Source organism: Chrysochloris asiatica, unplaced genomic scaffold (genome assembly GCF_000296735.1).
Source record: "Chrysochloris asiatica unplaced genomic scaffold, ChrAsi1.0 scaffold00025, whole genome shotgun sequence".
In the NCBI taxonomy this organism is placed as follows: domain Eukaryota; kingdom Metazoa; phylum Chordata; class Mammalia; order Afrosoricida; family Chrysochloridae; genus Chrysochloris; species Chrysochloris asiatica.
In genome coordinates, this window is record NW_006408543.1 from 9,965,058 (window position 1) to 9,972,100 (window position 7,043).

General features: G+C 41.1%; 1 pseudogene; it reads left to right on the forward strand.

Moving 5' to 3' along the window:
* Positions 1-4,509, forward strand: part of LOC102835278 — a 119,636-nt pseudogene extending 115,127 nt beyond the window's left edge.
* The last annotated feature ends 2,534 nt before the right edge of the window (positions 4,510-7,043 follow it).

The window sequence follows — 7,043 nt, forward strand, 5'->3', positions numbered from 1 at the left end:
TGAGATCTCTCTGTACTAAGATGCTGGTTATCAGAAAAATAGAAAACAAGTGTTAGCAAAGATGCGGAAAAATTCACACCTTCATTCATTGTTGGTACAGCTCCTATGGAAAACTATTTGACAGTTCCTCAAAATGTTAAATATAAAATTACCATCATGTTGTTGTTACGTGTTGTCCAGTCAGTTCTGACTCATAGCGACCGTGTGTAGGTTTTCCAAGGTGTGTATAATGGGTTTGAACTGCTGATTCTGTGGTTAGAAGTTTAGTGTTTATGCTACAGCCGCACCAGGGTTTACAATTAGATGTTGTGGCTAAGTGTTATTGAGTTAGTTCTGATTAATAATGACCCTATATAGGTTTCTGATGTTTATCAGTCTTTGTGGGAGCAGAAAGCCTCATCTTTCTTCCATGGACTACTGACCTTGTGGTGTGCTTATCCTTTGGCGCCACCACACTCCCTAAATAAGTCATTGGTCTTGGAAAATTCTATCATGCAATCTCCAGCACCATTTCTGTCACAAAGGGCATATTTTCCAACTACTCATTCCTCCTCTTTGTTTTCAACCTTCACATTCCAATCACCAGTAATTATCAGTACATCTTGATTGCATGTTTGATTAATTTCAAACTAAAGAAATTGGTAGAATTCTTCAATTTCATCATCACTGACTTTAGAGGTTGGTGTGTACATTTGAATAATAGTGGCATTAACTGAATAAATTATCATAGCAATGACTACATAACCAAATTTCATTGTTCCCTTTTTGGAGCACTTTCCCAATATGTTTGATTTTATACTTCCCAATTCAAATAGTATGTACTCACAATAAATATATTCGGCTACACTAACTCTGGGTGTTTCTCGGTGCACTTAGGTTTCTGACAGTACGAGTGTATTCAGAAGACTTGACATCAGGGACTCAAACTGATATTTGCACACCAATGTTCTTCACAGTACTATTCACAATACCCAAAAGGTGGAACCAACACAGTATTCATTGACAGATGAATAGATATACCAAACGAGGTCTATCCATACAATGATGGTGTCCTCTGTCTGAAACATCCTCAGGGATTTTAGAATCTTCTGCTCCATAATCTGTTTTCAGACCCCTTCAGGAGCCAAGTATTTTTTAAAAAGTTACTAATTCTAAGGAGAAATACTTACAGCTCACCTAGGCTCAGGGAGAAAAAGAGAAAACATATCATACAGGTAGTAAGGAAGTAACATCAGAGCCCAAGACATTTGGCTGTTTATTTCTAGTGTTGGCTTCTTTTTAAATACTTGTACCAGTCCTGGTGTGGCACTGGACTGCAAAAGTTGGTTTGAACCGCAAGGTCAGCAGTTCAAACTCACCAGCCACTATATGGGGTTGCTATGACTCAGAACCGACTTGATGGCACTTAACAACAACATTAGTTAGAATGCTTTGGGCTGCAAATAACTTACCATGCAAATAATGAAAACCGCATTAAAAAACAGAGGTAGGGTGAGCTCCAGGGCCAACTTAACTAAGGTTCCACCTCCAGGTTTTCTGAAAATCCCTTGGATGTACCCTCTTTGTGTTCTGAGCTACCTATTTATGGGGTAAACTGGCTGTAAAGAAGGAGGTTACTAGAGACCTGGGTTCTCCTGGAGTGGTTATCTACCACTAATAGATAAGGTGATCTGAGTCAAATGGCTGAATTTCTTTAATTTAGTCAGAATTCTTTTTGTTGTAGGCAAACAGGCCAACTCAAACTAACCAAGCAGAAAAGGGGAATTCATTGATTCATATAACTTGGGAAAACAGAGTGGCTTCAGGTACACCTGGATCTAGAGACTCCACAGTGTCATCAGATAGGTCTCTCCGCTTCTCCCTTTCCATCTCCCTCTGTCTCACTTCTCAGGATATGTCCGCAAATCAGTCACCCAAAACTAAGAAAGCTTTGCATTAATGGTTTTGGTTTTACTACCCCAGGATAATCCACTAGACTGCAAGGTTGGTTGACCCACAAGATCGGCAGAAATCCTACACAGGGTTGTTATGAGTCAGAACCAACTTAACAATAGATGGCAGCCAACAACAATAACAACATTGATCATTGCTTAACTGATCAATATGACAGGTGGACGGAGTATTATAATGACCTGGACTGAGTCACATGTCCACACTGTGGGGTATTCTTATCATGGCCCCATGGAGTATAGAGGGGCAGTTCCTCAAAATAAGTGAAGTATTGTTACCATAAGAAAGGGTTGTACACAAACAAGAGCTGTTTTCTATGGTCTGGCCTCTCATTTATGAAATAGGGACAACCCCCTCTCATCCCCAGGGTGATTCTATAGGTAAAGTGCTATGTGTGTGTCAAAGTCCTTCTAAACCACTATGCACAGCACACACTGGTCATTGGAATATTTCTTCCATCTGGTCTTGCTTGTGGATGAGATTGGGACATTAGAGCTCTTCCTGTTTGTTTGTTTTCTAATTTCCAATCTACCTCTCAACAGGATAATAATCTCCAAGGAATATAAAGCCCTTGCTGGGCCTGGGCCTGCTTTTGGCTGGCCTCCTGGTTTAAGCATGGAAAGGAAGGTGGGCAGCCTAGAAGATCTTGAGGTGGAACACAGACTTTGACTTCAAGGTTTTTGAGAAGCTGGCCTGGCAAGAACATCTTGTTTTCCCCCTTAAGCATCTCCATAGCCTTCTCCATGCTGTCTTTAGGTGCTCAGGACTCCACTCTCAAGGAGATCAAGGAGGGCTTCAATTTCAAGGAGCTATCGAAGAAGGGTCTTCATGAGGGCTTCCATTACCTCCTCAAGAGGCTGAACCAGCGGAGCCAGGATACCAAGTTGGACCTCGGTAATGTGCTGTTCATGGACCAGACGCTACAGCCATATCAGAAATTTCTGAGAGATGTTAAGGATCTATACAATGCAGACACCATTCCCACTGACTTCCGGCATTTAGAAGCTACTCAGAAGCAGATCAATGACTACGTTAGTCAGAAAACCCATGGGGAAATTAACAACCTGATCAAGAATATAGATCCCGGCACTTTAATGTTTCTTATAAATTGTATTTACTTTCGAGGTAAGGCTTGGGACATGTTGGCATGAAGGATGACTGAGAGATTAAAATGCTGGGTTGGCCTCTTGCATGCTCTGTGACCTTGAACTCATTCTGTGATTAATCTCTCAGAACTCTACATTTGTTTTCTATTGGATGAGGGCCATGATATATAGTTCATAGGCCAGTTATTGGGATTCTTTTCATGTAATGAGCTTTGTGAAGTCTTAATTATCAATCCATTAATACTGTTATCTTAACACAATATTGACTGTAGAGATTGAGGTGATATTCAGTGAGATAGTATTTGACTTACTCCACGTGACACAGCCAATGAGAGTCAAGGCTAAACCCACTTCTTTTGGCTCAAGGGCTGAGCAGTTTCCATCTCTCCAAGTAAACCCCTAGAATGCTGATGGCTGTGGTGTCAATGATGGTGGTGATGATCATTGTGGTGGGAAACTTGGTCGGTTTATCAGATTTTGCTGATTCCCCAAATCTGAGTTTCAGAGATTGAAAATAAAATGGAGACACGTTCCAGAATCTAAGCTTCATCCTCCACTACCGTACTCATATACACATACATACACATGTAGGTGAGAATCAGAGGCCAATACCTTTCATTTCAAGCAACACCACTGCTGAGCGGTCAGTAACATGGTCCTGAATCTGAAAGCTCAGTTACCTTCAAATGCAGAAGGATACTGATGGCTAGAAAGGAAAAAGGGAGTGATGATTGCAGATTGATAGTCCATTCTACTCAAGCCAGAAAAGGAGACAAGAGAATCTGGAATTTCCCAGAATTCCTTCATCCCTTAGACCACAGTAGGAGCAAGAACAACAATGACAATGCTGATGACTAGCACCCACTGAATACTCTCTATACAGTCACTGAGCTGGGCTGCCTTAGTCTACTCAGTCTCACAATAACCCTATAAAGTTGTTGTTGTTGTTAAGAACTGTTGAGACAGTGTCAACTCATGGTGACCCTATATAGGATTTTCAAGGAGTGGTTGGGATTTGAACCACCAACCTTGAGACTAGCAGTTCAGTACTTAATTTATAGAGCCACACCAGTCTGTAGATATGGAGACTGGGGGTCAGGGAGATTGAGACATTTGTTCATGATCATATTTCTATAACAGTGATATCAGGACTTGAACTCAGGCAGTTGGCTCCAAAACTGTGTAAAGGTACAGAGTATAAGGGTGAAGACTAAGTTCGCACCTCTTTCCCCTTGATTCTCAGGGATTTATACACACTGCCAATGAAAAATCTCAGGGTCCTGTCTCCTCTTCTTTGCTCTCAATCAGTGGGGGGAGAGACTTCCATTACCTCATAGTTGGGAGTTGGAGTGAGTATCAAACCAAGTCCATGAAAGTGCCCATGATGTTTCAGGGGGGCACGTAGAATGATGACCAGTTCTTCTGCACTATCCTAGAAATGCCCTACCAGTAAAACATTATGACTGTCTTCATCCCTTCAGATGATGTCGAACTAGAGAGTGTAGAGGAGATCATTACAACCAAAACATTGGTCAGATGGAAAAAAATAATCACACAGAAGTAGAGAATGCCTGATGCACTCAGCTTCTTCCTTCTCCTTCTCCTCTCTTTACTTCTTCCATCAGCGATTTCCCTACGTTGTAGATATTGTTAGGTACAGTTGAGTCCGTTCTAACTCATAGCAACCCTATGCACAACAGAACAAAACACTGCCTGGTGCTGAGCCATCTGCACAATGGTGTTGTGTTTGAGGCCATTGTGACAGCACTGTTAATCCATCATCTCACTGGTGGTCCTCCCTCTTTATTTTTTGCTGACACTCCACTTCTCAAAGCATAATGTCTTACTCCAGAAACTGGTCCTTTCTGACAACATGTCAAAAGACGGAGAGACGAAGTCTCGCCATTCATATTTCAAAGCAACCTTCTGGCTGTCCTTCTTCCGACACAGATTTGTTTGTTCTTCTGGCAGTCTATGATACTTTCAATATACTTCACCAATACCAAATTTCAAATGCATCAATTCTCCTAAAGTCATTCTTATTTATTATCCTACTTTCACTTGTATATGTTGTTGTTGTTGTTAGGTGCCGACAAATTGGTTCTGACTCATAACGACTCTGTATACTACAGAACAAAACACCACCCAGTCCTGTGACATCCTCAAAACTGCTGCTATGTTTGAGCCCATTGTTCCTGCCACTGTGCCAATCCATCTCATTGAAGGATTTCCTCTTTTTATCTGTACCTCCATCTTACCAAGGATAATGTCCTTCTCCAGTGACTAGTCCCACCTGATCATATGTCCAAATTATAAGAGATGAAGTCTGGCCATCTTGGCTTTTAAGGAACATTCTGATTGTACTTCTTCCCACACAGATTGTTTGTATTTCTAGCAGTCTATAATACTCTGGTAGCGTAGTGGTTACAAATCGGGCTGCGAACCTTAAGGTCAGCGGTTCGAAACTACCAGCTGCTCCGCGGGAGAAAGATGAGGCTTTCTACTCCCGTAAGGATTTACACCCTCGGAAACCCTGTACAGGGTCGCTATGGGTCAGACCCGACTCAACGGCACTTAACAACAACAACAATAGTACATTTAATACTCTTCTCCAACACCATAACTCAAAAGCATCAATTCTTCTACGGTCTGCCTTATTCATTATCCATTTTTCACATGCATATGAGGCTACTGAAAATACCATGGCTTGAGTCAGGCCCACTTTAGTCCTCAAACTGACATCTTTGCTCTTCAACACTTTAAAAATCTTGTGCAACAGATTTGCCTAATACAACATGTTGTTGGTTTCTTGGCTGCTGCTTTTATGAGTGTTGATAGTGGAGCCAACCAAAATGAGATCTTCTACAACTTCCATCTTTTCTCCATTTATTATGATGTCATTTATTGGTCAATCCACACAGAAGGCTGTGCTCTTTGATCTTCATCAGTAAATATTTTCAGTCATCTTCACTTTCAGCAAGCAAGCTTGTATCCTCTGCATATCGCAGGTTGTTAATGAATCTTCCTCCAATCCTAATGCCACGTTTTTCTTCATATAACGCAGTTTCTCGGATTATTTGCTCAGCATACAATTTGAATAACCATGCTGAAAGAATACCACCCTTGGTGCACACCTTTCCTGATTTTAAACCATTCAGTGTCACCTTGTTCTGTTCGAATGACTGCCTCTTGGTCTATATACAGATTCCTCATGAGCACAATTAAGTTTTCAATAATACTCATTCTGCACAATGTTGTCCTTAGTTTGTTATGATTCACACAGTCGAAAGCCCTTGCATAGTCAATAAAACACAGGTAAACCTCTCTCTGGAATTCTCTGCTTTTAAGGTAAGATCCATCTGATGTCAGCAATGATATCCAACATTCCACATCCTCATCTGAATCCAGCTTGAACCTCTGGCAGCTCACTGTCAATGTGCTACTGCAGACATTTTGGAATTATCTTTAGCAAAATTTTACTTGCATGCAACATGAATAATATTGTCCGATTATTTCCACATTCTGTTGCGTCACCTCTCTTCGGAATGGGCACAAATATGGATCTTTTCCAATCAGTTAGCCAGGTAGCTGTCTTCCAAATTTCTTGGCATAGGTGAGTGAATGCCTCCAGTGCCTGCATATGAGGTGACTGAAAATACCACACTTTGGGTCAGGCACACTTTAGTCCTCAAACTGACATCATTGTTCTTAAGCACTGTAAGAGATCTGTGTAGCAGATCTGCCTAATGCTATACATCGTTTGACTTCTTCACTGCCTCTTCCATGAGCATTGATTGCAGAGCCAAGAAAAATGAAGTCTTTGCAACTTCAATATTTCTTCCATTTATCATGATGCTATCATTTGGTCCAGTTGTGAGGATTTTTGTTTTCTTTATGTTGAGGAGTAATTCATACTAAAAGCTGTAGTGTTGATCTTCATCAGTATTTTAAGTACTCTTCCCTTCCAGAAAGCAAGGTTGCATCATC